The sequence below is a fragment of the Anolis carolinensis genome, chromosome 1 (genome assembly GCF_035594765.1).
Source record: "Anolis carolinensis isolate JA03-04 chromosome 1, rAnoCar3.1.pri, whole genome shotgun sequence".
In the NCBI taxonomy this organism is placed as follows: domain Eukaryota; kingdom Metazoa; phylum Chordata; class Lepidosauria; order Squamata; family Dactyloidae; genus Anolis; species Anolis carolinensis.
The window spans coordinates 360,063,137-360,079,410 of NC_085841.1; positions in this window are offsets into that span (position 1 = coordinate 360,063,137).

Genomic DNA, 16,274 nt, shown 5'->3' on the forward strand with positions numbered 1-16,274 from the left:
TCCAATTTAAATTATTGAAAGCCTTTTCCGCATCTAGCGCGATAAAGGCAACTTCTATCGGCTGTTAGGAATTGTGGGAGTTGGAGTCCAAAACACCTGGAGGGCCCAAGTTTGCCCATGCCTGGTATAGATCAACAGCCCTGGTCTGGAAGCAACCAGAGCAGGTCCTTCTCAGTTTTGGTCCAAAGTCTTCTGTATTCACTGGCCAAAGAGACTGATGAAAGCCTACCCCTACAGAATTGATTGTTTTAAAAACAAAGGCTGTTAAAAAACCATATACACAAGTTTTTTAAAAATGAGAACATCTTTTAAACATCTCTCAATAATCCCATTTTAAATGGTATTTAACGAGGCTTCCCTACTGTGACTGTGTCGGCATTACGAGGAGTGGTTGTAGTTACTAATGTAATTGCTTTCGTTCAGAGCTCATTAAGAATATTTTTACATACATGAAACCTACAGGGCTTGGCCAGATGGAGACGAAATCAATTACAGAAGTGATAATGATATTTGTTTCTTCTTTAAATTTTTTAAAAAATGTTTCTGGATGTCTAGGTTTAAAAATAGTTCCTGTTTTGCAGTTGCGAGGGTCCGTATTTTGCATGCAGGAGACACTCTGTATCAATGGCTTTTAAGCACAGTAACTAAATGCAACACTTATGTTCTGGGGCAGTACAGCCGATTCAATTAGGAATTGTTCTTCATGTGTTGTCAAAGGCTTTCATGGCCGGAATCACAGGGTTGTTGTGTGTTTTCCGGGCTGTATGGCCATGTTCCAGAAGTATTCTCTCCTGACGTTTCTCCCACATCTATGGCAGGCATCCTCAGAGGTTGTGAGGTTAGATGTGGGCGAAAAGTCAGGAGAGAATAGTTCTGGAACATGGCCATACAGCCTGGAAAGCACACAACAACCCTGTTCTTCTTCATGTTTAGGTGGAATCTCTTTTCTTGTAGTCTGAAATCCATTGTTCTGAGTCTCTGGAGCAGCAGAAAACAAGCTTGCTCCCTCCTCAATATAACATCGTTTCAAATATTTAAACATGGCTATAATATCCCCTCTTCACTTTCTCCTTAAGCTGCTCCTCATAGGGATCCATGGCTTCCCGGCCTTTGATTATTTTGCTCTCAACATGGTCAATATCCTTCTTGAATTGCGGTGGCCAGAACTGGACACAGGTGATATTTGACCAGAGCAAGAGAGAGCGAAACTATTACTTTCCTTGATATAGACATCCAACAGAGGCTGGATGACCATCTGTTGGGAGTGCTTGAATTGTGTCTTCCTATGACAGAAGCAGAAAGAACTGTTGTCTTATCTGTTGTGTAAACTTACCGTATATACTCGAGTATAAGCCGACCCGAATATAAGCCGAGGCACCTAATTTTACCACAAAAAAACTGGGAAGACATTGACTCCAGTATAAGCCGAGGGTGGTAAATTGCAGAAATAAAAATAGATACCAATAAAATTACATTAATTAAAGCATCAGTAGGCTAAATGTTTTTGAATATTTACATAATATTAAACACAAATAGCATTAAAAATTCAGAATCCATCAAAACATTTTCAAAGTTGAAAACCAGCGGGAATAGCCTGAACTGGGAGGAAGGGGCCCTTGTATTATTATTGTTGTTGTTGTTGTTGTTGTTGTTGTTATTATTATTATTATTATTATTATTATTATTATTATTATTATTATTATTCTAATAATATTATTAGCATTATACTGTTATTAGTATTGCTATTATTATACTAATAATATTAAATTCTTATTCTTATACTATTATTATTATTATTAGTATTATTATACTGTTGGTATTATTGTTACTATTATTATTATTATACTAATAATATTATTATATTATTATTAGGAGTATTACATAAAGCTCAAATTTAAGATAAGACTGTCCAACTCTGATCAAATCATTATTCTCATCTTCTTCAACGTAAATGTGCTTATGTATCCTTTTAATAATAACAGAGTAAAATAATACATGTAATAATAATAATAATAAATACAGGAAAATAATACATGTAATAATAAATAGAGTGAAATAATAAATGCAATAAGATCAGAGTGAAATAATACATGTATTAATAATAATAAAATAGAGTAAAATAAATGTAATAGTGTCAACAATAATAGAGAAAATTAATAAAAGTAATAATACCAATAATAATAGAGAAAAATAATAAATGTACCATATATTCTCGAGCATAAGCTGACCCAAATATAAGCCAACCAGGACCCTCACCTGAGTATAAGCCGAGGGAGGCTTTTTCAGTCTTAAAAAGAGGGCTGAAAAACTAGGCTTATACTCGAGTATATACAGTACTTTAACTTTTTTGCCATAGGGCTTCCTCCAGGCATTTTGATGCCTGAGAATCAAGGCTTGGAAAAGTTACTTTGGGGAGGAATACAACTGCCAGGAAATTGCGAGCTAGCAAGAATTCAATTCACACTACACAACTGCTTTTGTGGTGTGCCTTAAAATCCTTTCCAACTTGGGTCAATCCTCCATTCTTTACAATGCGACATTCCTCTCTATAAAGGTTAGGTAAAAGTTTTCCCTGACATTAAATCCAGTTGTGTCCGACTCTGGGGGTTGGTGCTCATCTCCATTTGTAAGCCAAAGAGCTGGTGTTGTCTGTAGACACCTCCAAAGTCGTGTGGCCGGCATGACTGCATGGAGCACCATTACGGAGTGGTACCTATTGATCTACTCACATTTGCATGTTTTCGAATTGCTAAGTTGGCAGAAGCTGGAGCTGACAGTGGGAGCTCCCTCCGCTCCCCGGATTCAAACTGCCAACCTTTCAGTCAGCAAATTCAGGAGCTCAGCAGTTTAACCCAATGTGCTACCAGCGGCTCCTTTCGACATCTCTGCTGCAATTGCATTTGCTTCAGTGCAGACTGTGCTGGTATAGATTTGTTCCAAATACTGCCATGCTAACAGTGTGCAACATTTAGGGGCTGAATACATGGTAGGAGCTAATCACGACACTTTCCAGTGGTTACATAGAAAAAATATGTTATTTAGAGGAGTATGGAGCCCCAGTGGCAAAGTGCGTTAAAGTGCTGAGCTGCTGAACTTGCAGACCGAAAGGTCCCAGGTTCAAATCCGGGGAGCAGAATGAGCGCCCGCTGTTAGCTCCAGCTCCTGCCAACCTAGCAGTTCGAAAACATGCAAATGTGAGTAGATCAATAGGTACCGCTCCAGCGGGAAGGTAATGGCGCTCCATGCAGTCATGCTGTCCACATGACCTTGGAGGTGTCTACGGACAACGCCGGCTCTTCGGCTTAGAAATGGAGATAGCACCAACCCCCAGAGTCAGACATGACTGGACTTAACGTCAGGGGGAAACCTTTACCTTTTTATGGTCAATTTATTAGTGATTTCCTCTTTGCGTATGCGTACACATGCACATTGTGAGTAAAGCTGAGGAAATGTCAAGATAGGAGGGTTCAGGAGCACAGTCCCATAGGTTTTGTTGGATGAGCTTCTCACCTTTCCTGCCCTGTATTTGCTTCTGGAGTTCTAATATTGAAATTTGTGCAAATCTGTTCAGGATTGTGAGTTGTCTCTGGTTGGAATTATATCAGAAGAATATCTACTTCTTTCAAAGCTTTAGCACAACATGCCCAAAGCAGAGCCAGGTCTAGAGACCACTTTGGCATCCTAAATTTCTGGAGGGCAACAACCTGCCCATTTTGAGAGATGAGCTTTGAAGTTGTCATTCTAGGGATGCATCTACACTGTAGACTCAATGCAGTTTGGCACCAGTTTAATTGCTATGGCTGATTGCTATGGAATCCTGGGAGTTGTAGGTAGGTTGGCAAAATCTTTAGCCTTCTCTGCCAAAAAGTGCTAGGGTCTCACCAAACTACAACTCCCAGAATTGCATTGCATTGAGCCATGGTAGTAAAACTGGTGTCAAGCTGAATTAATTCTACAATGTAGATGCACCTGTAGTTCACATTTCACTTTCTTCCAACCTAACTCCCTGTGTGTAAATAATTTAGGAGTAATGTCCTCTGTGTGTCATGCTATACAAACTTTAGTCAATGTATTCTAGTGAAGCCTTGACTGCAAAGTCTCATCAAAATAGAAAACTGCCAGAGCACAGCTCAAGAAATTGTTTTGATTTTCAAAATTTGATTTTATCACGCCTTTCTCCCAAAATATGAACCTAAGCAAGAGAGCGAAAAATACACTATAAAGCAATGCTGATTAAAACCAAATGTGAATACTTTAAAATATACATACAATGCGACACTATGGCCCGCTTTGAGCAAAAGTTAAGAGTCATGCTGGAAGACCTAGAAATGCTGACAGAGTGGTTCTTTCAGATAGAAAAATAGCAATTTTATGGTTGTTCTGTGACCCAAATCTGAGCGAATGTGGAGAGCTGACTGTAGAAACTTTAAAAACAATTAAATAGTGCATGCTCTTAAAACCATTAAACATTATAAATCCTTCAGATATGGTTTACTTGATTCAGGATTTCTCCCATTTGGCTTTTCTTCTCATTTCAACATGCTCAAGAAAGGTCTGTCTGTTACAGATTGCATATCCCTTACCCAAAATACTTTCGATCAGAATTGTTTTAGATTTCAGATTTTGGAACACCTGTATTTTCCTGTTTATACCTAATGAGATATTTTGAAGATGAGCTTCAAGACTCAAAAGGAGATTTATTTTACACAATTGTGAGACAGCTTATGCATGAAACAAAGTTTGAAAGCAAAAGTGTCACTACTTTAGCCAACCAGGTGGGAAAGTTTTAATTTTTTGAGGATCGTGGAATTCCAGGTAAGGAATGCTCGATCCATTATTGAAAAATCTAATGTTTCAGCCTATGAGTGTTTTCTTTTTCTCATAGGTAAATGAAGCATTAGCTTTTTTCCTCAAATGTTTTTATTCATTTGGTATCCCGAGAAATCTCTGTAGTTTTGATTCCCAGTGAGTATGTGCAGGACATAAGTAACATTCAATATTACATCAAATTATGTATTTATGTATTTTCCTTTTATAATTCTCTATAGCCTGCTGAAGAAAGCTTTTAGTACCCATAAACTATGTCAAACTGTTGAACTGGGAAATATTTTAAGATGTCTAATTGTGTTAAAGTGCTGAGCTGCTGAACTTGCAGAATTCAAATCCTGTTAGCTCCAGCTTCTGCCAACCTAGCAGTTCGAAAACATGCAAATGTGAGTAGATCAATAGGTACAGCTCTGGCAGGAAGGTAATGGCGCTCCATGCAGTCATGCCGGCCACGTGACTTTGGAGGTGTCTACGGACAATGCTGGCTCTTTGGCTTAGAAATGGAGATGAGCACCAACCCCCAGAGTCAGACATGACTGGACTTAACGTCAGGGGAAAACTTTACCTTTTTATAGATTGTATAAGATGTATAAGGTATAAGGCAGAATTCCAAAATACTCCACAACCTGACAATGTCTTCGTGGGTAACTGAAATAGCGAGCCCTTTGCTTTATGTTGGTTCATTGTACACCAACTATATCTCAAGCACAAAATTATCAAAAATATTGATAATTGAGCCAATGCATACAAGGTGTATCTGAAACATAAACAAATTTTGTGTTTAAAGCTGGGTCCCATCTCCACGATCTCTCCTTATGTCTGTATATCCAAATACGGGCATACCAAAATCGGGTAAAAATCTGAAATCCCAAACACTTCTGGTCCCAAGCATTTTAGATAAGGGATACACAACCTGGAGTTCATAGGATGGTTCATTTGTTCTTCTCCGGAGACAGTCTATGACCCCAAATCAGGCCAGTTACATGCCTTTGGCTTCATTGGCAAGCTGAATAGCTCAGGTCACCCTACTCCCATTGCTTCAGACCTTGCCTGCTGAGCCTTGGTTGGCCTGTACTCAATAGCTGATACTTTCACTTTCATTTAACTCATTCCTTTTCAATAGAGAAATACATGCTGGAACAACCTGCCGGAAGAGCTCTGACAACTAAATGAACTGTTGGAATATAAAAACCATCAAGTCCTATTTCTTCTTACCCAACCAGTTTTAAGCATGAATTTAATCTTGTGTCTTGTATATTTCATATGCATTTTATAGAAATACACTTCAATATGCATCTTTTCTAGAACTACATTTTAATATGTGCGTTTATATACTTTTTGCAATCTTTGTATGGCTTGACTGTGCTGTGATTTGTTTCAACCCACAAAGAGAAGTGGGTAAGAAATACAATTGTTGTTGTTGTTGTTGTTGTTGTTATTATTATTATTATTATTATTTGGCCAAGAAGTTTCAGACATGTGGTGGTCCTCATATGTCATGGAATCATAGAAGTTATGAGTTTGAAGAGATCAGAAGAAGAAGAAGAAGAAGAAGAAGAAGAAGAACAACAACAACAACAACAACAACAACAACAACAACAACAGATTAGATTAATTCAATTCAACCTTTTTTTTAAATTTATTTTTATTGAGAACAAAATGATAATGAGTGGAGTAGGTAGTAGATAGTAGATGCTTCCTTCTTTTTCATTGAAAGTGGTGGAAGAATTCAGTTATAGAGTAGTACGAATGGAAGCAGAGATAGAAATGAGGGAAGGGCGGTGAGAAAAAAATATAAAACAAATAATAATAATAATAATAAGAAAAAAAACCTTAAACTTTCAGGTCGTTTGGAGTCGCTTATCCTACTTATTAAGTCTTTGTTGTTAATATAATACTTCCTTTGATCCTTCGGCACTTCTTTAAGTAATTTTGACATACATTTCAACTTTTTCTTTTCCTAGAAAGTCTATAAATTTCTTCCAGTCTGTTCTATTTGATGTTGTTCTGTTCTGGGTCAATAGGTCCATATTCATAATGTCTAGTGCTTTCAAGAGCCATTTCTCAGTATTTATTGCTTCTTTTGTTTTCCATACCTGGGCTAGACTTATCCTTGGCAGCTTCTTTAACGTTCATACTGTACAGAACACATCCACCGATACTGGATGACATCACTGAGGGGGACTTGCAGAAAGTCACTTTGCTCTGGGGATAGACTAGGAATCTCAAGGATGGGTTAGACTTTTATTTCATGTAACACAGTGCTGTACATGGGACCTGTATTCATGGGTTCATTTAAACTTCTCCAACAAGTAAATCCCATCTAGCATTTTCTAGTGCTCTCTAGAGTGACTCTATGGCACATGTGTCAAACACAAAATCTGCAGTCCGAATGTGACCTGGCATGCCATTTTATGTGGCTTTCCTGATGCTGGACTGCAACTCCTGTATTCCTCCTCATTAGGCATCGTGACTAGAGCTGATGGGATTTGTGATACAGAAACATCTGGAAGGCTGAAATTTGTTCTGTTTAGTCCAAAGCGTGAGTTCTGAATTTGGATACAAGGCTTGCGGATATGAAGTCTGTCTTTAAAGTGTACTTTATACTTTTCCCAACCTCAGAGCCACAAGTGCTGTTGGGTTACCATTCCCATTATCCCCAGTCCACATGGCGGACATTGAAAAGCAATGAGAGTTGTCATTTGGTAACATTTGGGGACGCTGGGTAAAAACTAAACAGGGTAAAAAGTAAAGAGCACTGTAGTGAACCTTACCTATTAGGCCTGGAATGAAGCCTGGGTAACAGTGAGTGAGGCAAGCCTCCACTTTGTAGAGGAATGCCAGGCAGCCATCTTGAATGTGGTTAGAAAGGGGGAGGAGCTTAGAGAAAGACTTCTAGGATTGGCCAGCCAGAGCAGATGAGAGGAGCCAAGTCTTAGAGTGCAGAGAGAAAAAAAAGAGCTCCAGGCAGTTCGGTTTTGGATCTTGGAGAGGAAAGAGGAGATTGGAGAGTGTGTGTGTGAGAGAGAACTGAAAGCTGTGGAAACTGACAGGCTAAGTCAGGCAGTTTGGATCTCTTGGGGGGAAGATAACTCAAGGGATTGACTCTCACTACTGGGCTGGTTAATAGAAGGACTCTAGGTTAGAGTTAATTAACAACCCAGGGAAACTCGTGACTATTCTCAGCAAATAGAGCGAGGGTTTTTGTGACCAATAGATAGATTGGTTGGTTGGAACTGTTTGAAACCAAGTGAAGTAACCTGAAACATACAACTAAGTTAAGCTGAAGAACGTCTATAACTGATTACGCTTATGAACCTCTCTGAAGTAATCATTTACCTGTTTTAAGAAAATAATTTTTTATTCTATTTTCAACTTTCAAAAGCCTCCACAGTGTATATTTTCCATCAAGAAGCCTTAATAAAAGTTCCAGCAATACAACAATAAAATACCACAGAAAAGCCTCATAGTGAACATCAGTTTGGGAGCCAAGGGCGGAAACAGTGTGGGCAGGGAATGGGAGAAGCTTGCCTCAGACACATTTAACAACAAAAATCCTAAACATTTTAGGTTGGTGGCAGCTACCATTTAAAAAAGGAAATCTAAAATCAAACGGTATACCCTCGCCTCTCACATACGTGTGCTTGCGTGGGCATGAGTAGAGTGGAGAGGTGCCCAATATATTTGGTGTCCGCTCAGCTCATTTTATTATAAGCACCAATACAGAAGTTGGCTTTTTGTATTCAGGAATTCTCCAACTATGTTTTCAATGGTCCTTTGAAGATAAACATTAGGCTGATTTGGCCCTCAATGAAAATGGGTTTGACACCCTTGCTTCATGGTATTCTTAGAGCAGAAGTTCACAGTTATTTGTAATGACATGGATCCACAAAAAGTCCAGGGATATATTCCATGTGGATATGGAGGGATCATACTGTACCATACAGGACAACACCTTAGTTGTGCAGTAACGTCACAGTTTGCAACCAGAAATGCATCCACACTCTGCATTTCTCGCAACTCCTTTTCCAATTCTTTGTTTCCAGTGCCACTATTTCTGCAGCCAGAGTCTTCCTTTTCAAGCTCAGATTCTTTTCCCTAAGCATGGGCTCTCATACTTGCATAACAGGACCAGATATATTGAATTCAGCAATGTGTGTGTGAGAGAGAGAATGTGAATCAGAGACAGAGAAAGGGGATGTCATGGAGTGGAACGGAACAGTCAACACTGAAATGGGACTCGGGCGAGCATTTGCAGCTTCTCTGGCATGTATAAAATATTTCCCACTAACCGTTCGTACAGCAGCTTCTGTGCCTCCTTTATGCTCAAGCGTAACAGGATATTGTTAAGGGAAAGTAATTTTGTCTCCAAGGGGAAAGACATGGAGAGTTTCTACAATTGAATGGCCAGTGGGATGCATGACTATTCTCTATTCTCCTGATCAGCTCCCACTTCCCTCAAATAGAAAACAATAAACAGCTTGTTGATAGATAATAAAATGTGCTTCTTGAAAGCCCAGATCCAAAACTATACCCCATAGACCAAAATGTTTTAGGACATTTACAAAGTGCTCTAGAAGGCAAATTGGTTCGGTTTCAATTGTGGGTAAAGAGAGATGGATATGTTCTCCTGTGAGTGCATTTAATACAATAATAATAGAATAGTAGAAAAGAGAGTTGGAAGAGACCCCATAGGCCATCTTATCCAACTCCCTGCCATGTAGGAAAAACACAATTTCAGCCTGTTTTTCCAAAAATTAATGCATTTAAGAGGGTAGTGATGGTTGGGCACTGAATATCATCTGGGTTATAATACTTTGAGCTGTCCAAAGTGCTGAACCTTAGCCCTAGAATGGGTTCTACATCTTAGAAAGCTCCGTATTACCCACTTACATATACAGTAGAGTCTCACTTATCCAACATTCGCTTATCCAACATTCTGGATTATCCAATGCATTTTTGTATTCAATGTTTTCAATACATCTGATATTTTGGTGCTAAATTCGTAAATACAGTAATTACTACATAGCATTACTGCATATTGAACTACTTTTTCTGTCAATTTTTTTTGTATAACATGATGTTTTTGGTGCTTAATTTGTAAAATCATAACCTAATTTGACGTTTAATAGGCTTCTCCTTAGTCTCTCCTTATTATCCAACATATTCGCTTATCCAATGTTCTGCCAGCCTGTTTATGTTGGATAAGTGAGACTCTACTGTACATTCCTAGTTGACCCTAGAAGTATGCTTTCTTTTAGAATTAAATTTTGATTTCTCTTGTGAAGCTAAGATGACTAGACCCAGGCTGTTATACATTGTCCATATCATGAGAAAACAGGATTCATTCAAAAAGACAATAGGACTTGGGAAGGTAGAAGGCAATAGGAAAGGAAGAAGATCACATCCAGATGGACTGAACCATTGCAATTAAAGTGGAAACTGTGGCTGCCCTGAGTCTGCAAGAGTTGATAAATGGTTGTGGATGACAGGGTAATTTAGAAGTTTCTCATTCATGGGGTTACCACAGGGTGAAGGCAATGTTATGGCAGATAACCACAAGAACCTCCTGGTCCATTTCCAGACTCAGTTCTAAGTGATGGTTATGGAATCCAGATGATTTGAAAGCCCAAATCTCCTAGTTTGAGCCTGTCTAACCCTTGTGATCATTGAAGGAGAGTTTTCTGGTTGTGTCAGGATCACTCTAGGCTCAGATGGTGAGGAAGACAAAGCAGAAAGACTTTGTGGTGGTGGCCCCTTGGTTATGGAACTTGCTCCTAAGGCAAGATAACTTGCACCTTTCTGACTTTTTTCAGGCAAAGACATTCCTGTTTAAGCAGATCTTCAGCCGTTAAGTGATTGGAACGGAGAGACATGCAAAGGGATTGCCATTCTTAGTACATAATCTACATTCTATGTCTTTTGAATTATTTTCCTTTTAAAAAATTGATTATTTATTTTAAAAATCTTTTCATTTTGTTTTTGTGTCACTTCAGATCATCTCCAACAGATGATAACTCTATGGCAACACTCTGATAGGAGTTTCCTAAAAAGAAGCCTGCCATGCCCTTCCTCTGAGGCTGAGAAAGTGTGACTTGCTTAAGGTTGCCCAGTGAGTTTCCAGGTCTGAGAGAGGATTCGAAACCTGGCCTCATGTTCAACACCCAGAACATTACACCAAGCTGAATCTCCTTGGATTTTCTTGGCAAGATTTCTTCACCATGGACTTCCTCAGAAGCTGAGAAAGTGTGACCAGCTCAAGGCCAGTCAGCTTCCAATCTGAGATGGAATTTGAAGACTGGTTCTTTAGAATCCTAATCTAACATGCAAGCCATGCAAACATCCAATGCTTACTCCACCCATATATTCCGCTATTTAACATATATGTATATACCCCATATATACAATTAGTCCTTCTCTATTTTGGGTTTCACTTTTGTGGATTTGATTAATATGTACTCTTTACATCCTCCAACATAACTCCATGGACAACTTATAGAGAGGACCTAGGGATAATACTAGAGAGATGTTTCCTTATGTTCAACAGAATTAACACTTTAAAAAATGTTCTCCCACTTTTGTGAATCTGGAAGGTTGACTGTACTGCAATTTTTATTTTGAGAGATAGGTGAGATATAAATGCAATAAAATGAATAAATTACAAAATAAATAAGTGCTTTTTCTGGTTGCATTTATGAAATGTGCTGCATTACTTTCTTCTGTGTCTTCCATCAAACTGTAAACTGATCCAAGGCATTCAGATGCCTTTCGCCACATCTGGAGTGGACAATTTGGGTGCCTTGGTTGATCCATTGCTGGGTGTTTAGATGCATGTGGCAGATTCACTCTTGATCCTATTATTACTGTCCTCACTGCTCTGAGTTGTATGAGCGATTATCCTCAAAAGGGATAGATCTAGAGCTGGGGAAATATTTGAACATTTGGGAAAAGAGCAAGACAGAACTGGACCTCTATTAAATGAAATGTAACTCATCTCACTTCAAACTGTCCTGATTCATCCTCGGCCTTCCCAGTTTTTCTGTGGCTTTAAAAGCATCCCAGTTTCTCTTTCTTCCTCTGCCCTTGTATTGAGCTTACTCCTATATCTAAAAAAATGAGTCAAAATTGCAAAAGTACACTGCACTCAGAAAAACAAGCAGGAGGGAGAAGAGTGTGCAGATTTTTTGCTTGTAAGCGAGATTACACAATAACTTTGAAGGCAGATAACAAAAATTAACTTTTTTGTCATCGAAGGCAATCCCTTGTGGCCAAGTCTGATTGTCTTTTAGAGGCAGAGTCTTGGTGGTGGATCCATAAGTGATTGTAGAGACCTGTTCTGAATGCACACAGTCTTTCGTGTTGGGAATATAGATTTCCAATGGAAGGCACTCATGGCAAGAGTTTGCTTGACTCACCTTTATCCTCTTGGCATTTTTCTCCCTTTCTCCCTCTATTTGCTCCACTTCAGAATCCATAGCACTGTTGGTAACAGCTGACCTCCAGTTAGATGCTCGAGGGCCAGGGCGTCTCAGTTCTAGGTGTTTATTTCACATTTTAAGGTCAGCTTTAAGACCATCTTTAAATCTCATTTATTGTCCATTGACATTCCATGGTGGATAACAACATCCCTTCACAGAAAATAAAGCTGAAAAATTCAGGAAGAACTTCCCAGGAGCTGCCAAACATCACTCTCCATCATATATCAACGTACTCTCCAATGACAGTTAGACACCACTTGAAGTGCCATGATTCCATGCTATGGAATCCTGGAAAATGTAGTTTCACAAGCTCTTTAGTCTTCTTTGCCAAAGACTACTGGTGCCTCACCAAACTATCATACCATTATTCCATAGCATTGAATCATGGCAGTTCAAGTGGTATCAAACTGCATTAATTCTACAGTGGAGATATACCCATTGTCAACTCTGTGCCACCCCATTTTTCAACTGCTTTTCAAATGTTCTGATTTCTCTCTCCTCCTCCCACTTTCACTTTTTGCCCTCAGCTCACTTCAGGTGCTGCAAGTGGAGTTAAAAATACAAAAATTAACAATGCTCCATTAACTCAGGAGAAGAATGGAAAAGAAGGTCCACTCTTGCCTTTCCTTGGATCCTCAGACAAAACCAAATTGATCCTAGCTTAGGAGTACATCTGCACTGTAGAATAAATGCAGTTTGACACCACTTTATCATGGCTTAATGCCATGGATCTCTGGGAGTTTTAGTTTTACAAAGTCTAACATTTTCTGCCAAAGATTGCTGGTGCCTCATCGAACTACAACTCACAGGATTCAATTGCATTGAATTATGACAGTCAAAGTGGTGTCAAACTGCATTGTAGATGCAATGTACCTGATTAATAACAATTGCCATCTTGACCGCATAAAGATGATGCTTGTCCACACATCTCCTGAATGATTGATGGGCATTGATCTATGGCAAGGCCTTGTGTAATTGCGCTCCATATTAAAAGTTGCAAGGCTTTTCAATTCAGCCTGAATTGCTCCTTTTCTGTGGATTTTATTTAAATTAGAAGGTCGAAACAAAACTGATTTCCTTTTCAACACTCACCCCACCTCCTTTTGAACTGGGTTGAATGAACATATTATTTTGACCTTTCCCTCTTTCCCCCTTTTTAATTTACAAAGGCAATGCACTGCCCTGATATTATAGCATGCCCCCCAAATCAATGAAATATTCTGAATTTCCTATTCATTAAGCCCCTAAAGCAGTATGTGTAAATTCTTTCGCTTTAATTACACACCTCGGGGATGTACAAGCCAAAAAAAGGCAAGTCAGTCAGACAAAAAGCCAGATCTCTGCCAAAAGAAAGAGGGAAGAAACCCATTGAACTGGTAAACATTTATTTTCAGATGGGAAGTCTGCTATTAATTCATGTAGTGACTTTCCCAGCCAGAATAATGAGCCACGCTGAGCAAACCAAACATTAACAGGAGCAAAGATGTGCTGTTGGAAACGGGCCATGGTTTTTAGGGTATGTCCAGACCAGCGCTGGAATTAGTATTAGATTCTTTTCCTCCAGAGATTTGGAGGTCAAAGATTCTCAATATATTCTCCGAAATTGCCAAATGCCTGATGCATGTTCACTAAAGCACACTCAGCATTTCACATGCACTGGAGTTTGGGACAAGGGACCATCGTGGACATGGAGAAAAATACAAATGAAGGAATGCTTCAAGAAAATTCCATAGACTCATGTACTGCGGTTCAGTGCAGTTAAAACTGGATTATATGAGGCTACACTGACCCCATAATGCAGTTCAAACTGCCAGAGTAATTTACGCAGCACAGCATTAGTTGTATGGAATCAGTGGAGTGCAGAACGAAGAGACATCAGAGACGATGGTAAAACTATATACAAAGTTTTACTGAAAGCAGTAATAATCAAGACAAACAGACTTGCAGACAATAGACACAGGACTCTCACTCTAGGCAGACAGAACAGAACAAATGTAATCAGTAATGCATACACACTTGTGTCTGGACACTCCCCAGTTCCAGCCACACATCATCACAGCTTCTCAGTAATTAACTCTTTACAGACTATAGTACACTCTGGATGATGCAATCAGTATGCAATACAAACCAAGACACAAATTGCATTTAAACACTATCAATACACAAATCCCACATCATCAAATGGCAGTATTGATAGGGCCCAGGAATCATTAGGTCCTCCAGCATGATTCTGTGTTAACTCCGGCTAGAAGAACATAGAGATCCAACTACACAAATGACCAATCTCTGAATAATCAAACACACAAATGTGGATGCAAAACTGTATTTCATCTCCCCCATGGGATCAATGGTACTTCATTGGATATCTGATTTCAGTCCTCACTGATCAAGATCCTGAGCATCCATCATAGGCAATTCCTCCTGGCTGAGAATGATTGCCTTCAGAGGTAGAGTCTTGGTGGTGGGACCATAAATGACCGTGAAGATCTATTCTGAATCACAGGGTCTTTCACAGTGAGGACATACGTTTCCAGGTGGAAGGCAGTTCTGACAAGGGTTTGCTTCTGCACCTTCTTCTTAACACATCTCTTCCTTTCGCCCTTTTTTGTGCCTCTTCAAAATCCATAGCATTACTGGTCACAACTGACCTCCAGTTTCAACACTCGAGGGCCAGGGCTTCCCAGTTCTATGTTTATTCCACATTTTTCAGGTTAACTTTAAGCAGATCTTTATTTGCTGCCCACCAACATTATGTTTTCCTTTCTTGGATTGAGAATCAAATACAGTAGAGTCTCACTTTTCCAAGCTAAACGGGCCAGCAGAAGCTTGGATAAGCGAATATCTTGGATAATAAGGAGGGATTAAGGAAAAGCCTATTAAACATCAAATTAGGTTAATATTTTACAAATTAAGCACCAAAACATCATGTTATACAACAAATTTGACAGAAAAAGTAGTTCAATACGCAGCAATGTTATGTTTTAATTACTGTATTTATGAATTTAGCACCAAAATATCACGATATATTGAAAACATTGACTACAAAAATAGCTTGGATAATCCAGAGGCTTGGATAAGCGAGGCTTGGATAAGTGAGACTCTATTGTAACTGGTTTGGGAGATGATGACATTTTTCCCCTGATTTCCAGAGCCACAGCCCAATACTCAAATGACTGCACCATGCTGCTTCTTCACTAAGAGAGTATTTTGTGAGCTGGGCCAAAACTAACAACAGGCATTTCAATCAATATAAAGTATTCATAGCCAACATGGTAAAGTGATTTAAATGTTGTACGATGACTCTGGAGACAGGCCATGAAACTATTGGATGATATTGAGCAGGTTACACTTTCTCAGACTCAGAGGAAGGCAATGGTAAACCTCTTCTGAATAAAGCTTGCTGGGGAAAAAACCATGATAGGTTGGCCTTATCTTGGCTACCTGGGTCAACATATCTTGGGAACAACGTGAAGGCACACAGCAGCAATTGCAACCTCAACTAGCAGGAAACCTGAAAGCACAAATATGTCACGAATGATACCTGGTATATGTGAACAAAATCTAGGAGTTTTCGGGCCATTCCACCCAACCATATAACTCAGAATATCAAGGTGGATAATCCACAATAACAGTTTTGAATTGGATTATATGACTCCACACTGTCATATAATCCAGTTCAATTTGGATTTTATACAGTTGTGTAAAAGGTAAAGGTAAAGGTTTTCCCCTGATATTAAATCTAGTCATGTCCAACTCTAAGGGTTGGTGCTCATCTCCATTTCTAAGCCGAAGAGTTGGCATTGTCCATAGACACCTCCAAGGTCATGTGGCCATTGGCATGACTGCATGGAACAATATTACCTCCCCACCAAGGTGGTACTTATTGATCTACTCACATTTGCATGTTTTTGAACTGCTAGGTTGGCAGAAGTTGAGGCTAACAGTGGGAGCTCACTTTGCTTCCCGGAT